This window comes from Pseudophryne corroboree, chromosome 7 (genome assembly GCF_028390025.1).
Source record: "Pseudophryne corroboree isolate aPseCor3 chromosome 7, aPseCor3.hap2, whole genome shotgun sequence".
Lineage (NCBI taxonomy): Eukaryota > Metazoa > Chordata > Amphibia > Anura > Myobatrachidae > Pseudophryne > Pseudophryne corroboree.
In genome coordinates this window covers 473650754-473657459 of record NC_086450.1, presented here as the reverse complement: position 1 = coordinate 473657459, position 6706 = coordinate 473650754, and the positions used below count along the sequence as shown (strand labels likewise).

At 40.8% G+C, this 6706-nt stretch overlaps 1 pseudogene; it reads right to left on the bottom strand.

Annotated features, from left to right (window-relative positions):
• Window positions 1–946: 946 nt before the first annotated feature.
• On the bottom strand, window positions 947–1065 carry LOC134946375 (5S ribosomal RNA; annotated as a pseudogene).
• Between the last annotated feature and the right edge of the window lie 5641 nt (window positions 1066–6706).

Sequence of the window (6706 nt, the reverse complement as noted above, 5' to 3'; positions counted from 1 at the left end):
ATCTGTTGTCTTTCTTGTTACTACAATATGCTATGTGAAGAAAGAGGAGATTTAGGGGTCTATTCATGAAGTAGTAAAAGTGTGGAGAATTGAGCTAGTGGAGAAGTTGCACATGGCAACCAATAAGCATTGATGTAACAGTTATATCTTGCGTACAAATGGAGCCGAGCTTATCTGAGGCGGCTCCATCGCAGGCATGCACTCCCGGCGTGACTAGGCGATCCGCCCACCTAGCCCCGCCAAGAGTGCACAGAGATGCTCTCCTATACACTAGAATGGGGCACATCTCCGTCACGGACTCACACGCGTCCCGGACAGAGACGCTCTCCTATTCTAGTGTATGGGGCTTGTCTCCATCACGGGCGCTCGCACCCACCTGGATGAAGATGCTGAAGTCGTTAGGCACGCCTGGGCGGGCGCGCCCAGGCACAGACGGAACCGCGACTATCATGGCTCCATCTGTACTTTAACATTATACAGAGCAGCTGATTGGTGGCCAACCTTCTCCACTGGCTCACTTCATTCTTCACTGCTTCATGAACAGACCCCTAAGAGTGAGTTTTTTGACAGTTATGATGTTATGAGTGAGAATATTCTATTTTCCTACCGTAATCTAAGGCATTTAGGGATAAGAATGTCCTAAGTATAAATGAGAGAAAAATGTGTATGGGCTGTTTTTTTCTCCAAGTGCCCACAAGTGAAGCCTTTGATGCTGAGTGATTTTACCATAAATGCTTGTGAGTCAAACCAAATCAATAATTAGAAGCAGATTTTTGGATAGAGTAGGTATCAGAAAGTATTGGAGATCCACCTCTTCTGCTAACGGTCATCTATTATCATCGAATGAGCAATGAGAGTGTGGTGGTATCGAATTTCTGATATTGAAGGGAGTGTAGTAATACACTTCTGCTTTCCAGATAGGTATGGTAGGTTCTATAGCCTCATATATCTACAGCACTTGGTATTCCCAAGAGGACTCTCTTCTAGGTACTAACCAAGCCCAACACTGCTTGGCTTCCAAGATCAGATGACATTTGGCATATCTAGTGTGGCATGGCTGTAGTCACAATACTTGTATGAAATTGGGGTATGACCTGCAGCATCACAATACTTGTATGACTATTACACTTCAGTACAACCTACAATGTCACAATATTTGTATGAAATTGGTGGGCAGCCTACAGTGGCACAATACGTGTATGAATATTATGCTGCAGTATAACCAGCAGCATCATAGTAATTGTATGAATATTACACTGAAGTATAGCACACTTTTTTCAGTTATATTTGTAACTTTTATTAACTTTTTTTTTTACACTGGAGCAGAGCCCTGGATGGAAATATAAGAGCCCCTGGACAGCTCTAGTAGAGCCCCTGGATGTACACAGCAGCACCTATAGGAAACAGCAGCCCCTGGATGGACACAGCAGCCCCTGGATGGACACAGATGGACACAGCACCCATGGATGGACACAGCAGCTGCTGGAGTACAAAAGAGTCCCTGGATGGACAACACAGCACCCCTGGACAGACACAGCACCCTTGGATGGACACAGCATCTCTGGGCGTTTTGCACTGTTGAAGCTCCACAGCCAGAGTGAAGTTGCGCGCATATCAACGGGTACCTTTATTCAATCCAAAACTCATTAAAATCTGACAGCGGGAGGATAACGTTTGCCTTGTTTTTGGATTCGAGATATGTGGAAAACTCAAACTGGACTTGGATCCCCCTCGGACTCGCAATATTTGGGTGGGTCCGTTTCTCTGAAATCTGGACCCGTTCATGTCTAGTGGGCATGCACCATGTTGCACAAGAGTGTTGAAACAAGACCTTTAGCATGTTGACCACCAGCTGGGAGAACCAGGAGGTGCCCAGTGCTGCTAAGCATTGGGCTGATGCCAGGGGTAAACGCAAGATTTGCGGTGGTGGGGTTTCCAAATGTTTGATTTTAGAGCGATTGTCACCAGCCCATGAAGGCTGCATAATAAGCATGTAACAAGCTATGGTCATCCCCAAACAAAGTGCAGTTTATGTTATACAGTACCACACATTTGCAGGCCCAATGAACTCAGCAAGCCTCTTACCAGATTCTCTCTCTGGTGTGATGATTGAGCACTAAGATCAATAGACACACACACAGCAGACTTGCTAGGGAAATCTGTTGCCACTGGTCATAGTGGGTAATTCAGACCTCATCACTGCACAGAGGGCAATCAGGTAGTAACTGCGCATGAGTATGCAAGGCAATGCGCATGCACATCAGACAACAGCAAAGGGCATCGCCGGTCAGCGATGGGATGGTGCGAAATATCCAATTTCACGGGTGTTCGCAAGGTGATTGACAGGAGGAAGCCATTTGTGGATGGTAACTGACAGTTTAATGGGAGTGTCTGGAACAACGCAGGCATGTCCAAGTGTTTTCAGGGTGTCTGACGTCCGCTCCGGCCCCCGATCAGCCTCTTCTCATCGCACTGTAGGAGTAAGTACTGGGCTGCGCAGAGACTGCACACAGTGGATTTTTGCAGCTCTGCGTATACAGGGGCAGATGTATTAAGCCTGGAGAAGTGATAAAGCAGTGATAAGTGCAAGGTGATAAAGCACCAGCCAATCAGCTCCAACATGTAAATTTCCAGTTAGGAGCTGATTGGCTGGTGCATTATCACCTTCCACTCATCACTGCTTTATCACTTCACCAGGCCTAATACATCTGCCCCACAGTTGTAGCATAGTAACATATTTAATGAGGTTGAGAAAAGTCAAGTTGTCCATCAAGTTCAACCTTCATTTTTGTTCCTATACTATGATCTACATAACCATAGATTTACCCATAATGACTTAAGTGAAGACCGTTTTTTGCCTAGTTGACAACTAGAATGCATAGTTTTTCTAAAATACATTAGTTTGAGATGCTATATCCTTGGATATATTTTCAGTTAGAAATCTAACCCATTTTTACATTTATTGACCAAGTCTGCCATTACTATCTTCTCTGGCAAATAATTCCAGATTCTTACTGCCCTTACAGTTCTTACTGTGAAGAACCCCCTGCTTCACTGGGTATAACATTTCCTCTCCTCTAACCTCAGAGGGTATCCATATGTCCTGTGTAGAGATCTCTTAATAACAGATCTTCTGTTAGCTCCATGTATTGTCCTTTTATATATCTATAAATATTTATAATATCTCCTCTTAGATGCCCTTTTTCAAGTGTTAACTTAGAAAGCCTTTCCTCATAGTCCAGTGCCTCTAACCACTTGAGCAGTTTTGTAGCTTGCCTCTGAACCCTATTCAAGCTCTGATATCTTTTTTATAGTGTGGTGTCCAGAATTGTACACAATATTCAAGATGTGGCCATACCAATGATTTATATAATGGTAGGATTAAACTTTCATCCCTTGTCTCAATTCCCCGTTTTATGCATGCTAATATCTTATTTGCCTTTGTTGCTGCAGTTTGGCCTTTTTTTACTGTTAAGTCTATTATTAATGAGCACACCCCACATCTTTTTCTAATACCGTCTCCCCTAAAGTCTCCCCATTTAATTTGTAGGTTGCATGATTATTTTTAGTCCCAAAGTGCATGGAAATACATGCAATGGTTTGTATATCTTCCATAAAAACTGATAAGCCTTGACATAAAAACCACATATATAGTGTTGTGTAGGACTGTCTTGGGCCACCAAAATAGCTTTGACCCATGGAGGCATAGAAACCACAAGGCGCTATCCGGTACCAAAACATTAGCAGCAGATCCTTTAAGTCCTCTAAGTTGTAAGATGGGACCTCTATGGCGTTGACTTGTTTTTTACAACAAATGGCACAACTGCTGGTTTGATATTTGAGGACTTAGTAGACCATGTCAACACAAAGAACTCATTGTCATGTTGCTCAAACCATTCCTAAACAATATATAATAAACTATCTGCACAACTTCTATGTGGGAAAGGTAAAGGGATGTTGCAGCCACAAAACCAGCTAGATTCCTCGGCTAGTAAAAGCATACATGTAACAATAGTGTAACAACATATATATTGAGAAGAACCAGACAGATATACCAGGAGAACACTACTGACAGTGACATGTTCTTTATGTTTTTATACAAAATACTTTTTATTGATGCTGTAGAAAAAAAAGTACTGTTTTGTTTTTATTATATTACATACAGTAGATCATTCCAACTCTCCCACAGCCCACTACAAAGAAAAACTGTGCAGAAAACAATTGTTGCTATTGTTATATTACTGAACCCTGTTTGCAGTATGGCAGGGTGCAGTATCTGCTTTATCATTGCCATGAAGGAGTGTACTTTGTCTGCAGCAATGTTAGGTAGGTTGTACGTGTCAAAGTAACATCCACAGGATTGACAGGACCCAATAATTTCCAGCAGAACATTGCCCAGAGCATCACACTGCTCGACAAGCTTGCTTTCTTCCCATAGAGCATCCTAGTGCCATTTCTTCACCAGGTAAATGATACATGCACCCGGCATCAACGTGATGTAAAAGAACCCAGCCATCTGACCCAACCATCTATCCGTCATAAGTTGGCCCTTGTCAAAGTCACTCAGATCCTTATGCTTGCCCATTTTTCTTTCTTCCAACACATCAACTTGTTCAATTTCTGCCTAATATATCCCACACCTTTGTGTTATTGTAATGGGATAATATTTATTCACTTCACACGTCAGTGGTTATATTGTTATAACTGATCGTTGTATGAAATCAAGATTGTGGTTTTACCTACTGAGATTTAAAATAAAAGAGCATCGATGTGTGACCTTTAGTAAATCACATGGTTTGCAAAACTGTTCATCAAAGCAACTTCCCTTTAGCAAACCCCCCAACAAGAATTGCATTTTAATTTATTTTCAGCCAAAACTCTACCCAATAATGACATGAACTTATTTAGTTCCAGGAGAGTCCTATATTGGAAGACAGATAAAAGGAGCCCTTTTATCACAATGTGTACTTTAATTACTACTAGGATATAATACTCAATAAACATTTTCAATTTCTCAAATTTATTCTTTTTTTTAACCCAATGTATCTATTTAGTGACTTTTTTACAACCTTATTCTGTAGACTGTATATCAAAGGGTTTAGCATGGGTGTAACTACAGTGTAAAGTACAGTGAAGATCTGCTCCAGGACTCTGTAGTGGTCTGATTGAGGCATCAAAAAGACAGAGACCATTGGCCCATAAAATATAGTGAGGACCGTGAGGTGGGATGAGCAGGTGGAGAAGGCTTTTCTCCGGCCATCTCCGGATTTAATCTTCAGAATGGCTCTAATTATTTTTATATAAGACATTAAACTGCAGAAAAATGGGCAGGACCCAAATACCAATAATTCCATATATACCACTATAAAAAACATTTCCTGACCGGCACTTGCAATTTCCATGAGAGATTTAGCATCACAGAAGTATCGGTGGATTATGCGTGAATAGCAGAAAGACAGATCAGTGGCTGATAATGTAGCTAAAAAAGAATTTAAACAACCAGATAACCATAGAGCAGCCGTGAGTTGTACGCAGTGCTCCATGCTGAAGATACGGTGATAGTGTAAGGGTTTACAGATAGCAACATACCGGTCATAGGCCATTGTGGATAAAAGGAGAATTTCTGTGCTGGCAAATGCATCAAAAAAATACATCTGGGTAAAGCACTGTATGAAGGACACTGTGTAATTCCCAGATAGTAACATGTCCAGCAGCTTAGGGACCGTGACTGTTGTGTAAAAAAGATCTATCAGGGACAGATTACAGAGAAATATATACATTGGGGTGTGTAACTGCAGATCCATATATATGACTGTAATTATAACAGAGTTTGCTATCAGACCCGTCAGATATAATAAGAGAAACATAATGGAAATTAATGAATTTAACAGTGTTGTAGTAGAAAAAGCAACAATATGGAATTCTGAAAGTGATGAGCAATTTTCCATTATTTGTTAATTAAATTCTGTACCATAAATATATTTTTCTTTGACGATAAGGAGTCCAAAAATGTATATTAATAGAGTTACCAGCGAGGAGGAGATTCAGGCGATTACTGATCAGAGAGTCCCCTGATTACTGGACAGATGACATCATAAGAGGAGAACACCGGCAGGAATATCACATGACAGTGACCAGTGACTCTCTCAGCTATTGATGGAGCAAAACATTTTTAATGACATTTACTATAAAATAAATGATTTTATCTCACTCTTCAACCGCTGAAGAAATATATAAAAATATCTTACTCATCTATTCACTCCAAATCCTATAAATTACTCTGGGGTTTAATCTGAGATACTCCTATAACCACTACTGTACATTACACACGGTACAGGAAAAGGTTACAGTGTCTGGGTCATGGCTCCTGGGATATAGCAATCAGTCAGTAGGAGAGTGGGCAGAGTACTGTACCTGATCATCCAAGGCTTTATAGACACATAACAAGCAGTGGGATCCTAGTGAGGTCCTGGTGAGATTTATCCTTTATACTCCTTAAGTCCTCAGTTCCTCCTGTCTAGATTTGGCACCTGCCACACAAACAAGTGATACATATGCATGAAACACAGATGTTTTTATGCATTGTATTTATTGGTTATTTACTATTCAGAGCTCACATTCATGACTATTTAAAACTTCTAACACTCTAAAAAATATATATGTGATATTAAAACAATATTTATTTGTATACAATGGTCAGATTTCC